At 42.7% G+C, this 20762-nt stretch overlaps 1 long non-coding RNA gene across 3 annotated transcripts in view; it reads right to left on the bottom strand.

Moving 5' to 3' along the window:
* LOC106509522 overlaps nucleotides 1-20762 on the bottom strand; it is a 192898-nt gene that overhangs the window by 108034 nt on the left and 64102 nt on the right. For all 3 annotated transcript variants that reach the window (XR_002342073.1, XR_002342072.1, XR_001307132.2), the window contains exon 3: nucleotides 10137-10351. This is a non-coding gene — a long non-coding RNA (uncharacterized LOC106509522). The remainder of the gene's footprint in view (nucleotides 1-10136; nucleotides 10352-20762) is intronic.

Here is a 20762-nt window from a genome sequence, read left to right on the forward strand (position 1 = left end):
ATGAAAATGAGCCCCATGGAGCTAGGCTGCCTTGTCACCAAATTTTATTAGGGAAAGAACGCTGTCCCTGGAGTCCAGACTGCAGAGGCCAGACTTGCTCACTTACTGTGTAATCTACATGAATAACAACTTTCTGGACCTTACTATCCTCCAGGTTGAAGAAAAAGAGTCACACATGTTGAATCAGACCGTGCGGAAGTTCCTCAGCCAGGGATTGAACTTGCCCCATAGCAGTGAGCCAGGCTGCTACAGTGACGACACCAGGTCCCTAACCCACTTCGCCACAAGGGACGTCCCATATATTGAATCAAGTGTTATACATTGGAACACAGATGTGTTTCATTTGATCTGCTTGGAATTAGTTTTATTTAGTCGTCAAGACTGGGATACTTCACAAAAATCTGCATTCTCAGCTTCCTTTGAAAATTGCCCAATCTGCGATAACAGGTCTGGCCTCTCCCCCTGCTACAATTAGCTGCAGCTGCAGAAGCTGTTGCCCCTTCTATCAGAGCAGAGCCTCAGTTTTACAGACCCTTTCCCCACACCCCTCTCAATGGGGATACGACGACAGTGTCACCAGCGTGATTCTTTACCTGATCCGCTGACTCTGAATGCATTTTGTTGCAGACCTTGGTCATTCTGAAGCCCTTCTTTCACTTTTACAATTTAATGATTCTAAAATTCGGTCTAGCTGTCAATCTAAGAAATGTATTCCCTAGCCATATTACTTAGAAGCCTGGACAGTTTGCGGTAATGTGGGTGTTGCAAGCTCTGGCTTGCTGCTTTTCTTTCTTTTTCCTTTTGCTTGTAGCAGACTAGCCTTGGTTACCATGGTGATTACCATCCCTTAATGATACGCTGCAACTGCACGGGGAATGTAATTTTCTTTAAGCGTGGTGAAAAGCAGTGGGGAACAGGAGTAGGTAGAAAAGCTTTCTCCCCCCTCTGTCCCTGGGTGCTCCTCAGTCACCACAAAGGACAAGAGCAGGCTGTGGATCAATCCGTCCAGACAAGCCAACATGAGAGCTGCTGTCAAGACGGAAATATCTTCCCTGGGTCCCAGTGCACATGTGGGAACCCTGAGAAAAGCTATTTTCAACCTCTGAAAAGTGTTCTGCACCAAGTCTTGTGGGACTTAATTAGAATAATCAGTTTTCACAGCCAAGACTTTTGATTCTAACCTCCTACACTAAATGAGCATCCCATGCGCAAAAGGCCCGGCTCACTCGTACTCAGAGCAGGTGACGCTGCTAACTGCACGCTCGCCTCCTGGTAGGGATGTCAGGGTCTCAGGCTGGCCCTTTCCGACTGAATTAAGGGCAGCAGCCCTGCCTGGACTTGCCAGGCTTCACTTCTGAGATGCTGGGTTTCTGACTGTGGCCAGGGAAGTGGAGAAGAACATGGGCTCACTCTAGTCCACAAAACCCTCCAGCACCCAGGGGCTCCCTTCTTGGGATGTAACTTTGAGAGGAAGGTTGGATCTGCCCAGGGCTGGCCTGGTTTACCAGGGCTTTCAAGTCTCTGTCTCCTAAGGTCCATTTAAAAACTGTGGCCAGAATGTAACAAAAAGAAGGAGATATAGAGAACAAATCAATGGGTACCAGTGATGGATAGGTGAGGGGCACCATAGGGCTGAGGAAGTGGGAGGCACAAGCTCTTGGGTGTAAGATAAGCTCGAGGATGGATGGTACAACCCAAGGAAGACAGCCAATATTTTGCAATAACTGTGAATGGAAAGTAAGCTTTAAAAGTTGTATAAAGGGAGTTCCCATTGTGGCTTAGTATCCATGAGGATGTGGGTTTGATCCGTGGACTTGCTCAGTGGGTTAAGGATCTGGTGTGCTGTGGCTGTGATGTAGGCCCTAAAAAAGTTGTATAAAATTTTTATTTACTTTTTACTTAATGAATTTTATTACATTTAAAGGTGTACGACAATCCTCACAACCAAACGCTACAGCACATCCATCCCAAACCCTCAGTGCATCCCCCCACCCCCTAACCTGTCTCATTTGGAAACCGTAAGTTTTTGAAAGTCTGTGAGTCAGTATCTGTTCTGCAAATAGGTTCATTCTGTCCTTTTTTCAGATTCCACATGTAAGTGATAGCATTTGATGTTGGTGTCTCATTGTCTAACTTCACCTAGCATGATAATTTCTAGGTCCATCCATGTTGCTAAAATGCCATTATTTCATTCCTTTTAATGGCTGAGTAATATTCCATTGATCCAGTCCTCTGTTGATGGACATTGAGGTTGTTTCCATGTCTTGGCTATTGCAAATAGTGCTGCAATGAACATCGGAGTACATGTGTCTTTTCAAGTCATGGTTTTCTCTGGATAGATGCCCAGGAGTGGGATTGCTGGATCAAATGGTAGTTCTGTTTAGTTTTCTGAGGAATCTCCATACTGTTTTCCACAGTGGTTGTACCAGTTTACAATCCCACCAACAGCATAATAGGGTTCCCTTTTCTCCACACTCTCTCCAGCACTTATTGTTTGTAGACTTTTTGATGATGGCCATTCTGGCTGGTGTAAGGTGGTACCTCATAGTGGTTTTGATTTGCTAATAATGAGTGACGTTGAACATCTTTTCATGTGTTTTTTGGCCATCCGTATGTCTTCTTTGGAGAATTGTCTGTTTAGATCTTCTGCCCATTTTTTGATGGGGTTTTTTGTTTTTTTGGTATTGAGCTGTGGGAGGTGTTTATAAATTTTGGAGATTAATCCCTTGTCAGTGGATTAATTTGCAAAGATTTTCTCCCATTCTGTGGGTTGTCTTTTCATTTCTGTAGATTGTCTTGGGTAGTATAGTCATTTTGATAATATTGACTCTTCCAATCCAAGAGCATGGTATGTCTTTCCTTTTTTTGTGTCATCTTTGATTTCTTTCAGCAGTGTCTTACAGTTTTCAGAGTACAGGTCTTTTGTCTCTTTAGGTAGGTTTACTTCTAGGTATTTTATTCTTTTGGATGTGATGGTAAACAGGATTGCTCCCCTAATTTCTCTTTCTTTCATTGTTAGCATACAGAATGGTCAAACAGAAAACAGGGCAAATAAAAGAGGCCGAATTTTTAAAAATTTATTAATTATTATTAATTTTATTGTGGTAAGAATGCTTAACATGGTATCCAGCCTCTTAGATTTTTAAGTGTACAATACAGTTGCTATCTCTAGGTACAAAGTTGTACAGCTGATCTCTAGAACTTTTCCATTTTGCACAGCTGAAACATTATGCCGATTGATTAGCCATTTCCCCTCCCCTCCCACCTCCCAACGCCCTGAGGCTGAATTTTAAGAAATGGGCTTGAAACTAGAGTCACCTCTACAGGACTTACCCTCTCTTTTCCTCTTTCCTGTCCCTTCGAATTTCCATACAGTTAAAATCTGATTACAGTAAGTAACTGAACAGATATGTAATAAAGCAGGTAGAATCTAGGTAGTAGATGTACAGAAGTGTTCGTTGTAAAATTATTCAACTTGTCTACCTTTTCTGGGCCATGCCTGCGGCATGTGGAAGTTCTTGGGCCAGGGACTGAACATATCAATCATAGTCACAGCAGTGACGATACCAGATCCTTACCCACCAGGTCACTAGGGAACTCCAATACATTTGAAATTATAATAAATACTGGAAAATAAATGACTGAAGCAGAGGTTACAAATGGGGGGCCCACAGGACCTATTAGGCCCATAGACATGATTTATTTGGCCATCAAGATTTTTTAAGAATTTAAAAAGTGTTTATACAATTTTTAAGGGTTACATTCCACATACAGTTACTACAAAATATTGGCTATATTCCTTGTGCTGTGCAATACATCCTTGAGCTCATCCTACACCCAGCACTTTGTACCTCCCACCACCACCACTATATTGCCACCCAGCTGGTAACCACTATTCGTTCTCTGTAAGTCTGCTTCTCTTTTGTTATATTCCCCAGGTTTGTTTTTGTTTTTGTTTTTTCAGGGCTGCACCCACGTCATATGGAGGTTCCCAGGCTACAGGTTGAATTGGAGCGCTAGCCACCGGCCTACACCACAGCCACAGCCATGTGGGATCCGAGCCATGTCTGCGACCTACACCACATCTCACAACAATGCTGGATCCCTGACCCATTGAGCAAGGCCAGGGATATTCAATCTGCATCCTTATGGATCCTAGTCAGGTTCGTTACCACTGAGCCACAATGCGAACTCCTCCTTAGTTTGTTATATAAGATTTTTTTTCAAGTTGAATCAGTTGCAAACATTTTAAAAGACAGGAGACTTCACATAAAAATCTGGACTTCCATTTTTTTTTCTAGAATAATCAGGATATCAATAACATCAGGCCCCACATTCGTGCCTGGCAACAGTTGGCTGGGGGTGGGGAGTGGCTGTCTCCTCTCCATGGGCATTTTCTCTCCACTTGGACATACCCTCCACTCAATACACACTCCTCATTTACTTACTTGAATGGGCCAGCTCCTCAGCTGATGACACTGAGACAGAGCAAGTTCAAAAGGGGGGAAAAGACATTAAAGGGTGGCATACGTGTCTGTGTGCACATATGCAGCTGGCAGGAAAATGCAGCCCAGCACCTTCATCTTTGTTTTGTTTGGTCAAGAAGCAAAGCCTCCTCCTTGGCCTTCTGCTCACAGCCTCCCAAGATGCTGCTCAGGGTCAAGCCATGAGGCTAAGTGGGAAGCATAGCCCATAAACAACTCAGGGTGTGACTATATCAAAAAAAAATCTTAGGGCCAGCTGAGCAAGGCTGTTTATTTTAGATGTTTGCTTTCCGACTGAAATGCCTCAGTCAGTGCACTAAATAGACTGTCTCCTATCAATTTGTTGCCAGCATCTCTTATCATAAAGCTTCCGTTGTTAGATGCCAGGCAAAAAGAGTCAAGCAGAACTCAGCAGTCCTAGAGCCTGAATTTGATCTGTGCATCTCGTGATGGGAAAATTCTACCTCTTTCATTTTTCTTTCTGGCATAAAAGAGGTGTAGGGGTCAAAATACTTTTTCAGAGGCAAATGGATGCTTGTCAGTGTTTAGTGTTTCCAAATATAGATCTCCCCTCAGCTTCTGCTTTCTCCTTGCAGGGATCCACACTCAGAATGATGCTTCACTGGGGGGCGCTGTGCCCTCGAGGTCTGCTCTGTGTTGGGAGGTCCTAGGGTAGGAGCATGTCTATGAAATCTGCTAATAATCAGTCCACCGTGAGTGCTGTCAGAAGCGCGATACATTCTCCTTTGTGACGATAGCAACGGTGAACTCTGCTCCCTCTGCCCTTCTATCCAGTGCTTTCGATTGAGCTTGGAATCAATTCTGTTTCCATCCCTGGCCAGCTGTCCTTATGTGGTCTGACCCGTGTTTATCTTCTAGCCTATTCTTCCCTCCCCACCCCCAACTCCACCAGGCTCCAGCCACACCGTCCAGTTCCTAAATAGAAAGCCTCTAATTCTTCAACAACCACAGCTTGTCCTTGCCCGGGGCTGCTGCACGTGCTCCTCTGCCTGGACCACCATCCCCCCAGCTCTTGACTTGGCTGGCTGCTTCCTTCATTCCGGCTTCCAGTCACATACAGCCCCCACAGAAGCCTCTTCTGACCACCATCCCTTTCCCCTTATGCCCAACTGCTATGACATTATGCTCTATTATCTAAAGTTATTTTCATTTACTTGCTCATTTCTTTTTTTTTTTCTTTTTTTTCTTTTTTTTTTTTTTTTTTTTTTTTTGTCTTTCTGCCTTTTCTAGGGCTGCACCCGTGGCATATGGAGGTTCCCAGGCTAAGGGTGGAATCAGAGCTGTAGCTGCCGGCCTATGACAGAGCCACAGCAACGTGGGATCCGAGCCGCGTCTTCAAGCTACACCACAGCTCACAGCAACGTCGGATCCTTAACCCACTGAGCAAGGCCTGGGATCAAACCTGCAACCTCATGGTTCCTAGTCTGATTCATTAACCACTGAGCCACTACTGGAACTCCTACTTGCTCATTTCTTGTTACTGTCTTGTCTACTTGAATATAAGCTCCACAAAAGCAAGGCCCTTGTCTTTTGTTTGCCAGAGAATCCTCCATTCCTGGAACAAGTGTTTAATCCACTAATATCACCCAGGAAAAAAGAATTAGAGCAATTGTGGAGCTGTAGGCAATAGGGCAAATGTTTAAAAAAAAAAAATCAAGTCTATGTACGCTATGGGTCTGCTTTAAGAATGGCCTTTGAAAGTTTGTTATATTTGGATGCCAATATTAAATTAAAAAATGGGAGAGGAAGGCTGAGATTTGATGGTGTAATTTATTTTCTTAATTATTAAGAGTTTGTATCAGGGCTTTGACTGGTGACACAAAAGGTAAGGCTGCCACCTAGTGTTTAGATGTGTGGCTTTTTTTTTTTTTTAATACCTTAAAAAAAAAAAAAAAAAAAAATCGAATGAGTCCATAGGAAGCCAAACTTCACAACTTGCTGTAACACAGACCAGAATTTACCAAGGGAACATAATTCCCCACAAACTGTCTCTTAAGGGGCCCTAAATGGATTTGTTCCAGTCTCACGGGCTTCTGCCAAAAGTTAAGATACTGTCTTTGTTAGCTACAAAAAAAATTCCAAGCAGCCAAGAGAGCTGTCAAGCTCAGTTTCACAAGGTAGCATATTCTCCAGACTGTTTTCCTAAATTCCACCTGCCTCTCCTGTCAAGGTGTGCTGCTTATAAAGTAAGTGAAGTCAGCATTAAAGAAAATAGCACCCCACTATCTCAGTTGCTGTTTGTCTTGGTGACACACAGAAGGTTCAGGAACTCATGCACCTAACACCTAAGAGGTTGCAACCAAGCACAAGACTTACCTGTGCTGAAAAATCTTGGTAGTCTTAGGCTGGGTATCTTCCATTCCCTTGCCATGTCAAAAACTGGCAAGACAAAGGGAATCTGGAAAAGTGGCCAGAAGAGGGTGGCAACAGGGCAGCCCTTCTAATAAAGAGCCTCGGTTATAGGCTCCTAAAATATCATTCTGGGAAACTAGGTTATTAGAAATGATGGGAAATGGGGGGTGAGATGAGCTGGTGGATGGGAATAACCATGGCAACCAAACTGTCCATTTTCTTATTATTTCACTTTCCTTGAGACTAAAAATAGATCAAGTGTAGGTCACTGCAAACAAGCCCAGGAAAGGTTTATGTCTCCTGCTGCAGCTTTTTCTAGCTTTTGTGTGTATGTGTGTGTGCGTGTGTGTGTGCGTGTGTGTATGTGTGTGTGCATGTGAAGAAACACTCTCCTAACACCAAAAATCCATCTTATACCTTTTTTTCCCTAACCATATAGTGTGCTCTATATATTTTATCTTTTTTTTTTCTTCTTTTTTGGCTACTCGAGGCACATGGAGTTCCTGGGCCAGGGGTCAGATCTGAGCCGTAGTCTCGTTCTAAGCCAAAGCTGCAGCAACGCTGGATCCTTTTCCACTGTGCCGGGCCAGAGATCAAACCTATGTCCCAGCCCTCTAGAGAGGCCACCAATTCTGCTGCACCGCAGTGGGAGTTCCTACTCTATATATTATCTTAATGCACACAGTGTTCTATTTTTGCTTTAAGATGTATTTCCTAAGAGCAAATAAGAAGTAATTATGGAATTACAAATCCAGAATTAGAATGCTTTGTGGAAACCACCTACTCAATGAAAGAATCCTTTTTTCCCCATCATCTTAAGAGATCTAGGCTCTATTTAAATCTCTGAAGTGACAGAAAGCTCACTACTCCATGGTATAGTAATTCCACTATTAAACTAACCATTGGAAAGTTCCTTCTATTTCCATTTATTCATGCAACTAATTTTATGTATCATCTACCACTGTGCTGGGCACTTCAGATCTAATGGTGAACGAGATGAACTCAGTCCCTGGATGTACAAAAGTTACGATGTGCTTCCCCATATCTCTGTGGTGGGTATGTGTAACTAGAGACAGCCTAGAACGAGAGTCCTGTAACGTTTACAGAAAAGCTTTAAATTTTCCCTTACCAGCACAACTTGTGGAATCAGTGAAGATTCCTCAGCTGCAAGCAAGCAAACTAATGAACAAAAGCCCTATCTGAAAATGGATCTATTTAAGGGAAATGGAGTAGCTCAGAAAACTGATGAGGAAATGGAAGAATCAGACCCAGAGAGAGCAGAACAGAGGCAGCTTGTGTGTATCCAAACAGCAGGAACCAATGAACAGTCTTTCAAGGCGCTGCTATTGTTCCAGCAACAACTGTTTTTCGTCTTTTGTTTCTGATCAGGGATTCATATTTTAAGGGAGAGAATCTGACGGACCTGCCTTGGGACCCATACTCACTTCAGGCCGGGGCTGGCAGTGGGACTTCTTGATGTTCACAGAGAATGTAGCCAACGAAGCAAAGAGTGTTCCCACAAAGAACGATCAAGGAACTGCTGCCAGAGGGAGGAGGAATGGATGATGGCAGCAAAACCAACAAATGACTACAATGGTTGCCATCTTAACCACTTGGAGACAGGGATGCAAAGAGAAACCTGGAGCTCCTCCCTTAGAAAGGAGCCTCTGACAGCAAGGTCTGGAAGATTTCTCTCATCTCTCTAGTAATAAATGCCAGGTCCGCCTTACCTTCCATGTCTGATCCTCAGGACAAACTTGATGACCTCTTTCTTGTTGGTCCCACTCCAGCCTGGATACATTCCCCTGGGAGACAAAGGAGGAGCCTGGCTGGCAGTGACGATGAAGACTGGCGTTTGCTCTCTGCTCTGTCTTTTGAAAGTTACAGCCGACACTGCCTCGAATTTTGCCCTTATTTTCTTATTTCCAGACAAGCATGTTTACACACAAAACTTGATCCTCATCCATTCCTCACTTCACTGTTTTACCTGAGAGCATGTCCCGAAGCACTTTGTGCATGTAAATGAGCTTAGTTGGTTCCACATGCTTGTTCTCAGGAATCAGGTGGTTGTGTTAAAAGCACACACAGGAAATCCTAGATTTTTGCTGAGGATTAATGTGAAGACTGAATATCTGTAGATCCATTTTAGAAAAAGGAAGAGTCTTTAACCTTTGCCCACGAGTCAAGCAGCTCCCAAGTTGCTTTTTTTTTTTTTTTTTTTTTTTTTGAGATTACTACAGTATCTTAAATCATGTCTGCTGGTCCTTTCAGTGCTTTGGAATAGAATTCACGTGGGCCCAATGTCATAAATCTTCTTAAAGCCGCCAGGTGCACTCACCTTTGCATTTACACGACCTACCTTGCTTCTACCCATTTTAATATCAGTGCTGGAAGAGGACAGAGAGCTTTTGACTAGAGCTGCCTTCACATTGCAGAACTACGCTGTGTTTAAAAGAGCAATGGCTGGGAGTTCCCATCATGGCTCAGTGGTTAATGAATCCGACTAGGAACCATGAGGTTGTGGGTTAGATCCCTGACCTTGCTCAGTGGGTCAAGGATCCGGCGTTGCCATGAGGTGTAGTGTATGTAGGTCGCAGATGCAGCTTGGATCCCGAGTTACAGTGGCTGTGGTGTCGGCCGGCAGCTATAGCTCCGATTAGACCCTTAGCCTGGGAACTGCCATATACCACTGGTGTAGTCCTAGAAAAGACAAAATAAAATAAAATGAAAGAGCAATGGCTTTGTGACCAGAAAAGACTTGGGTTTAAGCCCTATTCTTGTCTCATACTAGTTTGTGGCTTCAGTCCAGTTATTCATCTACTCTAGGTTTCCATTTTCTTATCTGAAAAATGGATATAACCTCATAGGGTTGTAAGGTGAATGGTATCAGTCAAGAGACAGAAATGGCACCAGTTATTTTAACAGAGAACTTCACATCAAGATTCATCAACCAGGTATTGAAAAAATGAAAAGGCAAGGAACAAACACTAAGGAAGTAGCTGTCCTGGGAAGCAGCTATCATCCTAAAACTGGAGAATAAATGGAAGAGTTTGAGGCCCTGAAGGTGCAGAAGCTTGAGAACAGGTCCTGCAAAGCTGACTCACGCCTCTGAGGAAGGTTACTGCTCGGCTGTACCATTGCCTTAGGAACTTGAAGGCTGCATCCTTGGGAAAGGCCCAGACCTCTAGGATGGGGCGCTGGTTGGCTGGTGCTGGGGTGTCTAGGGGGTGTAATGGTGCTGGTTCTGCACGTGTTGTTAAGAATATACACGAGACTCACCTGTGCTAGTGGAGCAATCCGCTGATGCCGCTGGGGTGAAGTTCCATTGCTGGATGGTTGTCCAGGGAACAGTAAGACAAAAAGGAATCGAAGTGCATAGGGAGCGGTTGCCCTTCTGGCTCCAGCCTCAGAGTCTCCCTCTCTCGCCCTCTATTGGCAAATCCTCACAGGGATCCGGTTGATAAAAGAGAACTGAGGTTTGTGGGGTCCCGGCCCTACAATCACAGAGAAGAGCAGAAAAGGGGCGGGTTTGATTCTGGGCAATGATAACTTAATAACTGGTTACTCCACAGGCTTCTTTCTTCCACACAAGCGCTTCCCTATGGACTTGAGACACAGAAAACAACCTCAGGCTTTTGACTGGCACAGTGCAACTTCCTTTACACAAATGTTCTCAATCCTTATTGTACCTCAGTGTCCCAACAGTCTCTCTGAGTCCCAGCAGTCATCGCAGCTACCTTTGAGAGACAGTCACTTCATCCACCTTGAAGCCCTCTTAGTTATTACTAAGATAAAATCTCAATAAAACATTCTATTACTGAAAGGCTAATCTGGCTTATATAAAATTAGTAAGAAGAAGGAGAGGAAGAAATACAAAATGAGTCTACATCAGGGGTTGGCAAACTGGTCAAATCCAAGTTTAAAAATAAAGCTTTATTGGAACACAGCCACACCCATTAATCTACATATTGTCCCTGGCTGCTTTGGGGCCACAATGATACAATTGAGTACTTTTAACAGAGACCATATGACTGGCAAAGGCCAAAATGTTTGTTATATGACCCGTTACAGAAAAGATTATAACCTTTAGGTAAACGCGTGCACGCGTGTGCACGCGCACACACACACCTTCTAAAACTGGCCTATTTCAAGTTTTCTATGCTCTCAGTCAGAATTTCAGCAGGTTTCTTACCTCTTGAGTGGCCCAAACAATCATTCCTGAATGAATGTCAGAATGAATTCAGAAGTATCCCAGTCCTCAGCAGTTCTGCCCTTTGTGGTTGTTGGCGTTTTCCATTAACTTTTATTATTTGTAATTTAAGTACTAGACTAGACCTCAAGCAGTCCCTGAGCTCTAGGCATGGTCCTCTGTACCACCATTTTTGTCGTATCAACACAATTGGCTCTCGGTAGTCAGAATCAATCATCCTGACCAGGAGAGTAATCTTCTTTCTCTGCTGGTCAGGGACAGGAGGACTCCAAAATGACCAGGTAGCAGTCTCACTCTTCAGCTCAGCAGAAATACTGCTGTGTGCTCAAAGGGAATTCTTCCCTCCAAACCAGGGCAGATCACTATTTTTGCACTCAGGAGGCAACAATTCTGCAAGAAGGGTATTAGAGGTAAGAGTGAGAGGGGCCACCCTCACATCCATCCTTTGATTCCATGAATGCTGGTTATGGATGAACACCAAATATTGGTCACTGATCTAAGCACAAACTGTATCGTGGAAGACAGAACTCCCTGCTTTCAGGATATTCTCTTCTAACTGGCACCGAAACCTAGTTTGCAATGAGCCATCTCACCTCATCTTTTGGGATAGTTGCTTCCGACGATGGCAAATTCCGGGTGATGAATTTCTTTGCTAAACAGCCTGGGCAATGGTTGTCTAGACCCCTGCAGACATCTCGACTGCTGCATCCAACCTGCATAATTCCCTGTGGTGGATCAGCTAGAATAGGTTGGTGGGCCTGGAAAAAGAGTCTCTTCTTTCTCTTGGGTACAGCCCCAACAGAGGCCAATCTGTATGCCTGGACCCCAGGCCATGTTCCAGGTCAGCCATGCCTGGTTCTATGGCCATTACCCGACTCCTTCTTCAGTATGAAATGAAATACACTTGACATGAATGAAATCTACCTTATTCTGGTATTTCTTCTAAAGTCATACATAGTGAAAATAATTCACGATTCATAATTACTAAAAGTAACACCAGTGTTTCACTGGCCCCAAACAATCATTACATGGGATCCTAAAAAGGAACAAACAAGATTCTGGATAAGCTCAAATACTAAGGATTATTGATTTGTAATTATATAAGTGATTTTCAATCTAAAAGAGCAGTAAGATTTGTGTGTTGCAAATTTTGAATGTTTCCAATTTGTAGTTGGCCTTTCAATTTTTACATAAAGGAGCTTAAGAATTTTTATTTGAGGCTAATTCATTTATCATTTAATCAGAAAAAAACCTTTATAAATATCCAAATGACATTTCTTTGGTTTCTTTGAGTCTTTGTGCTGTAGAATCAGGGGAGGGCTGGCAGAAAGTCAGAAACTAGTTCCAGCTGTGCTCCCAACATTACCTAACATGCTGTGTGTGACTCTGGATGTAAACTTTCCTCATCTGTAAATGAAATGAGTACATCAGATGATTTCAAGGTCTTTTTCTTTCTTTCTTTTTTTTGCTTTTTAGGGCCACACCTGCAGCATATGGAGGTTCCCAGACTAGGCGTCTAATCAGAGCTACAGCTGCTGGCCACAGCCACAGTCACAACAATGCCAGATCCGAGCTGCATCTTCGATCTACACCACAGCTCATGGCAACGCCAGATCCTTAACCCACTGAGTGAGGCCAGGGATTGAACCTGCAACCTCATGGTTCCTAGTTGGATTAATTTCCACTGTGCCATGACAGAAACTCTGAGTTTATTTTTTTAAATTGTATTTATTTATTTATTTTGGCTGTACCTGCAGTTCCTGGGTCAGGGATCAAATCCAAGCCACAGCTGCAACCTACACCGCAGCTGCAGCAATGCTGATGCCCCATTGCACCACAGAGGGAACTCTGGTCTTTTTCATTCTAAAAGTATGTTATGAATTTACAAATGATATGGTTTCATATGGCGTGACTGATGAAAGGACAAGGCAAAGACAGAATTAGCTAAGGGCAACCATAACCTTCACATTTAAATTCAAATTCTTTTGAGCCTAACAGCATATTTAAATGCTCAAGATAAAGCAACCATCAATTCATCTGAAATAAATATGCTGTATCTGATCTGAGTACATCTTGTTTCTATTTCTCCACAGTATTGGCAAAAGATCTCTCCAATATTTACTGGTAGCAGAGAAATTCAGTCTGGGAGCTGGCAGCCAGAAGCACATGGGTGATTACTTTAAAATCCACAGAGCTTACTCAGATTACTCCGAAGGGCGTTACGGTGGATTTTGTTTGATTCTCTATCTTGTCATGGCTGGATCAGAATGCCTCTTTCAATAATGAACACAGTATTCAATACAGTCTAACTTGAAATATGAGTAAGAAGGTGGAACTAGACAAAGATAAGGAGGGAAAAAAGAAAAAGGTCTTGGATGAAGGGTGTCCTGTTGCTTTTATGTGTGTATTGGGATCTGGTCCAACACTCCTCGTAGGAGCTCAGACACCTGGAAATGCTTCTGGAGAGAAAAGTAAGAGACCAGCATGAGAAAAATGCAGCTCATTCATTTCTTGTCTTGAGGTACTTGTTTATGTTGAGAACATGAATGTGGATCCAAGGAAGCCAGACATACAAAGTAAAGCATAGGGCACAAGGAGGAAGTCGACTTGAATTCTGGGATTCTGTTCAAGAGTTTACACTGGGAGAGAGAGTGCCTGAGTCAGACTATCTCATGGCTGAGAGGACCACATGGGAATTGGCTTGTGAATTCACAGGTGGGCGTTCCCTTTGTGGCTCAATGGTTAATGAACCCAACTAGGACCCATGAGGATGCAGGTTTGATCCCTGGCCTCGATCAGTGGGTTAAGGATCCAGTGTTGCCATGAGCTTGGTGTCGTTCGCAGATGTGGCTCAGATCCCTCGTTGTTGTGCCTGTGGTGTAGGCCAGCAGCTGTAGCTTCTATTCAACCTCTAGCCTAGGAACTTCCATATGTCAAGGGTGTGGCTGTAAAAAGAAAAAAAAAATTCACAGTTGGTAGGCAGGGCTCATGCTTTGTGAGCATGCAGCCAGTACAGAGGCACACAGCCCTCTGCTCAGGACTCCATGCTTCAAGTTCAATGTTCTGTGATCACCATCTTGATTTTTTGAATAATTTAATTTTTGAATGTGTGTTTTATAAGTGATGTTGGATGGCACGATGGAGCGTGAACCAGGGGCTGGGGGCCTTGGCTCATCGGTTTTGTATTTCACCACTTCTTGCTTCCTGCTTTTCAACTGCCAACTCCTCCAACTCACCCAGCTTCCCCAACAACCACTGGTACCTTGGCTGGAGCCTGGGTGTGAGACAGGAAGGGCTGGGGCCAGGCATGCTGATGCCACACACAGACCACCTGCTAAGTTGTGGGACTAGGTCTCATTCATCCCATAAGTATCCTCAAGCACAAGAGAGCGCAACATCAAAGAGCAAATAAAAATACCAGGACAAGTCAAGAGAGAGACCACAAAAGAAGGAGCAAAGCTTTTTCTTCTGCTTTTCAAAGGAGAGGCTTTACATTTTCATGTTGCACCAGACTCCACAAGTTATGTAGCCAGCACTGGTGAGAGGGATAGATGATGACTGTCAAAGGAGTGAGACAGATATCAGCATACAGCAGGGAGGAAAGGGGGACCCAAATCCATGGGGCAAACATGGAGCGGGCAATGGAGTCAGGAGTTGGAAGCAGGGGAGATAAGCAAAACAGAAAGAAAGTGAAATCAAGAGGAAAGTGTGGCTAAGGTATTCTTTTTTAAAAAAACTTATTGAAGTAAGTTGATTTACAGTGTTGCATTAATTTATGCTGTACAACAAAATGATTCCGCTCTCTCTCTCTCTCTCTCTCTCAATCCAACCTTCCCCCACTCCACCCCCCTTGGCAACCACAAGTCTATTTTCTCTGTCTGTGAGTCTGTTTTTATTTCATAGATAAGTTCATTGGTAACATATTTTAGATTCCACTTATAAGTGATATCATATGGTATTTGTCTTTCTCTGCTGACTTATTTCACTTTGTATGATAATCTCTATGTCTACCCATGTTGTTGTAAATGGCATTATTTCATTCTTTTTTATGGCTGAGTAGTATTCCACTGTGTGTGTGAATCCAAATTTAAACAGTGGTTGGTGTTTCAACCTTGCTTTATGTGTGGGTGAGAGTCCATCATACTCAAATAGCCAAAAATGAGGCCAAATATTGTTGACTATGTTCTAGGCCTATGCTAGTCATTGAGAAGAGAAATAAAGGTAGTTATACATTTTTCTGATTCTGAAGTTTACACTGGGCTGAAATTTTCTTTTAGCTTTCCTGTGTTATGGAATGAATTACCATAATGAAAATTCAGGGAGTTCCCGTCATGGTGCAGCGGAAACAAATCTGATTAGGAACCAAGAGGTTGAGGGTTCGATCCCTGGCCTTGCTCAGTGGTTTAAAGATCCAGTGTTGCCATGAGCTGTGGCGTAGGTTGCAGACGTGGCTCGGATCCTGCATTGCTGTGGCTCTGGTGTAGGCTGGCAGCTACAGCTCTGATTAGACCCCCTAGGCTGGGAACATCCATATGCCACGGGAACGGCCCCAGAAAAGGCAAAAAGACCAAAAAAAAAAAAAAAAAAAAAAAAAAGAAAAAAGAAAAAAAGGAAGAAAATTCAGTTGTCTGTTAAGCCTTTAATATGAACGTAATTCTTAAAAAGAATGACTGCTGTATCTTTTTTTTTTTTTTTTTTTTTTGGTCTTTTTTCTATTTCTTGGGCCGCTCCCGCGGCATATGGAGGTTCCCAGGCTAGGGGTCTAATCAGAGCAGTAGCTGCCAGTCTATGCCAGAGCCACAGCAACGCAGGATCCGAGCCGAGTCTGCAACCTACACCGCAGCTCACGGCAACGCTGGATAATTAACCCACTGAGCAAGGCCAGGGACCGAACCCGCAACCTCATGGTTCCTAGTCAGATTCGTTAACCACTGCGCGCCACGACGGGAACTCCCTGCTGTATCTTTTAATATTCTTTTTTGTGTGTGTATGTTTTAATTTGCAGGGGAGGGATAAAACCCTGGTAATTTCTCTCATAAGCTTGGCATCCTTAGTCATATATACAGGGGACATTGAAAAGTGCTCTCACTCCTGAAAACAAAGGCTGGAAACCAGAGAGCAAACTCTCCCACTTTGGGACTCTATGATCTTGCCAGCATCTTGCTCAGAGCCTCTGAAGTTGTGCAGAGATTGGGAAAGAGGTGCAAACAATGCTCAGCAACCCCGGTGTTTTTAACAAAATGGAATTAAATTAAATACTACTTGTCTCCTACTTCTTCTTCTGAAACCTTTATAATTTCAGTTGCTATTGCTAACTTCAGGGTAGTGGCAGGAAAATTTTTAGCCATATTTTGAAACAGAAATTCTTTATCAAAAGGGCAGGGGAAGCAGGGAGGAGGTTTGGAAGGAAGTAACATCTGGCTGGTCTGACGCTTAAGTTTTTATTTATTTAACACATACACATAATAGTGCTTACAATGGCGTTAGGCACTGTTCCAAGGCTTTACAAACACTGATTAATTTAGCACTTGTAACAATCAGCGCCGACTTATCCAGTAGGCGCAGTACCTAGGTTCCATAAAAAAAAGTTTTAATTTTAATTTCTTTTAGTCAGGAGAAAAAAAATCAAATGTTATTGTAATGAATATGTAATAAGGAATCTACCTAAGTTATATTTGTCTTTAGGCCAGTGCAGGTGTAAAGTAAAATTTTTACTATTATTTTATGGAAGAAGGAGCCCATGAAGGCAAATGTATGCAGGGTCCATGAAAATCATAATACAATTCTAGTAACAACTCTGCTCTTATCTTAGTTTGATAGATGAGAAAAGTGAAGTATGCTTAAGGGACTTGCCAGTGCCACGCAGCTGGAGATGATGGCTGAGACTCGAGTTAGGAAGCCTGCTTCCCTCACTCCTTGGACCACAGTGCTGAGCTGGGCAGACACGCAAACCAATGAAGTATTTCACTTCACTTTCCCAGATGGCTAAAAAATTAGCTCTCTACCAACCAAAATTTCGTGTTTTAATAATTTGAGGAGAAGGTCTGCCATACATTTGTTATTCCCTTCCTGCCTTATTAATTAGATTATCCTGAACATAATCTGCTCTTTTGCAAGGATGATGACAGAATACCCTCACCCGGAGATAACCTTACTGACATGGCATTCTTCTAATACTTTTTTTTTTTAAAGCAAATGTTAGCTCATTGACGCCTCATAACCCTATGAGGCAGATAGATTTTATAGATGGGGAAATCCAAGTTAAGAGAGGTTAACACATGCACACTAATATAAATATAAAATAGATAACCAACAAGGATCTATTGTTTAGCACAAGGAACTGTATTTTTTTTCTTTTTTTTTTTTTTACAGTTTTATTGAAGTATAGTTGATTTACAATGTTGTGATAATTTCTGTTGTACAATGAAGTGATTCAGTTATACATGTACACACATCCATTCTTTTTCAGCTTCTTTTCCCATATGGATTCTCACAGAATATTGGTAGAATTCCCTGTGCTATATACAGTAGTTCCACTCATTCCATATACCACAGTGTGCATAGGCCATTCGCAAACCCCAAGTCTATCCCTCCCTCCACCCCAACTATGCCCTTTGGTAAACACAAGTTTGTTTTCAAAGTCTTATACTCAGGATTTTATAATAATCTATAAGGGAAAAAGATAAAAACGAATATATATATATATATGAGTGTGTGTGTAATTTTGCTGTACACTTGAACCTACACAACATTGTAATTCAACTATACTTTAATTTTTAAAAATGTTAAAAGAAAAAAGAAGTTAAGCTACTCATCCCACTTCACAGTTGGGAGCCAGTTGACAACAATGCACCCAGGCATCCAGGCCCCAAGCAGACCCTCTCAAGCAGGGAAGAGCAGGAGCTTGGCACCGTGCAAAACAGAGAGAGGCTTTCAGGAGCTTTATCCCCAACCTTAATATCTTCAGACTGAGGTGTTATTTGAAGACTTGGGTCAACTTTTCAGGATATCTGCCTTCTTTCTCCCTGTCAGGCAGTTGACTGATCATTTTACCTGTATTTTGTTTCCTGTACTCATTCTTGTCACTTGATAAATATATGGAGTGTCTACCAAATGCTGTGTTGCATTTATTTGCTGCTTCCAACCTATGTGAAGAACCAGAGAGCCCATTTTCTCAGTGTCATGTGCCAACTAGTATCAACATGTCCCGCATGGAGAAAGAGATGCCTTTGTTTTTTTTTTTTTTTTTTTTTTTTTAATCTTTTTTGCTATTTCTTGGGCAGCTCCCACGGCATATGGAGGTTCCCAGGCTAGGGGTTAAATCGGAGCTGTATAGCTCACCCCCGCCCCATGCCAGAGCCACAGCAACGCAGGATCCAAGCCGCGTCTGCAACCTACACCACAGCTCACGGCAACGCCAGATCGTTAACCCACTGAGCAAGGGCAGGGACGGAACCTGCAACCTCATGGTTCCTAGTCGGATTCGTTAACCACTGCGCCATGACGGGAACTCCAGAGATGCCTTTGTAATCAGCCTCATGATCCGAATTGCCTGGCTTTGCTAAGCTGAGTCTGGATACCTTGAGGGCCTTTGCTGGTTAAGGTTCATTTATTTCTTGGTTTTCAGCTAGGTTTTCAATAGTGAGTATGGCTAGTGGCATAGCGGATATTGTTATCTGTAAGCAGAAAATACTTGGCATGAAAACCTAACTGAGCCAGCGTTTTGACAATTTATTTGGAGGGTAATTGTACTATCTTCATAGATTTTATTGAATGGTGTTGCAAATGATTTTAAGTGGACAAGAAGACTCCATTGGGCTATTCTGAATTATTCTTAACGATGGTTCAACTTTGGACGCTAAGCCTGAAGCTGGGAGGTACTCCATCTTTCTACCTGTATATATGCCTTCCACTGTCTTTATATAAGAATAGATACTTTTTACTTGTCTTGACTCCTGCTCATACCCAAATGTCACATTAAGCATATCCTAAATTTGGCCTTCATGATTATTTTAAAGTCTTTGGTTTGTTTTTGTTTTTGTTTTTGCTTTTTAGGGCCACACGTGCAGCATATGGAAGTTCCCAGGCTAGGGGTTGAATTGGGGCTGCAGCTGCCAGCCTACACCACAGCCACAGCCACATGGGATTGGAGCCACATCTACAACCTACACCACAGTTCACAGCAATGTCAGATCCTTAATCCACTGATTGAGGCCAGAGATTGAACCTGCACCCTCATGGATACTAGTCGGATTTGTTTCTGCTGAGCCACAATGGGAACTCCAATCCACAACTCTGTAATTGGTTACAACTCAAGGTTCAAAGACCATACTAATTTGATTCCTTTCTTTCTTTCCTTCTTTCCTCCTCCTTCCCTTCCTCCCTTCTTTCCCTATTCCTTTCCCACATCTGAGGCATATGGAAATTCCCAGGCCAGGGATTGAATCCATTCTGCAGCAGCAGTCCAAGCGACTGCAGTGACAATGCTGGATCCTTAACTTGCTGTGCTACAAGGAATTCCCTTTGATTCTTTTCTATGAACCTCATTTCAGTTCTTCGCCTTCCTAGCCTTCTCAGGAAACACTGCTACTACCCCAAGATCTTATCTGTTGTGACTGGACCCAGAATGCTAGGCTGGTTGAGAACCAGTTAGCAAGCCTGCAGAGGCCTGACAGTTTCTGGGTCCTAATAGCTCATTCATCATGGAAGTACCTAGAGCCTTTTGTATGCTCTGGAATACTGACTGATATTTTGGATAGAAGTAAAATGGATAAGAGACGACAAATTTCTTGCAACATCTTCATTTGTTTTTTAAAAAAACAAATTAGACTACTACCTAAGTCAGAGTTTGCAAACTGGCGATCCATAGGTTGGATCTGAGCCATGGACATGTTCTGTTTGTTCTGCATCTTAAACTTTAAATCTTTTAAATCAATTACTTTCATTTAAAAATTAGGAAATTTCATGAAAATTCCCCAACCTCTGACTTCCTTTGAAAACTGAGCGATCTGACAACTTGAGACCCATATTCCTGCAAAGCATTAGTTAGCTAGAATGGGTAGTACCTGGCCACTTTAGACAGAGCAGGCACTGCCCCATTTGCCAGCAGCCATTTGCAACCCAATTTGCTTATTTACATTACCTGCATGTGCCCGAGTGGCATTCGTTTTTCACACCCTACTGTGAATCAGCGAAGGCTACATGCTCAAAAGCTCAGGACCACAGTATCTCTGCTTAGTTTTCTGCTCAGTTAATACAATTTTTTTTTTGGCAGAGCCCACAGCATGTGGATGGATGTTTGCAGGCCAGGGATCAAACCCGAGCCACAGCAGTGACAATGCCATGTCGCCATATCCTTAACTTGCTATGCCACCAGGGAATTCCTGAGTTAATATACTCTTAAAATTAATATTGAGAAGTAATACATGCTCATGAAAAATTAAAACAGTACCAAAGTGTGTTTTTTTACTGTGTACAGTAAAATATTGCCAGTCCAGGGAACCTTGTTGATCTAATAATTCCCTTTCCTCTTTCTCCAGAAATAACATTGGTAATAGTATTTTTTGTATTCATTTAGAAATTTTCCATGAATATGATTCTTAATCCAACTGGGGTTACCTACTTTTTGTATGAATATATGTGTATATAAATATTGGGTCCCAAAACAAACAAATAAATAAATATTGGGTCCCACA

Source organism: Sus scrofa, chromosome 2, assembly GCF_000003025.6.
Source record: "Sus scrofa isolate TJ Tabasco breed Duroc chromosome 2, Sscrofa11.1, whole genome shotgun sequence".
Lineage (NCBI taxonomy): Eukaryota > Metazoa > Chordata > Mammalia > Artiodactyla > Suidae > Sus > Sus scrofa.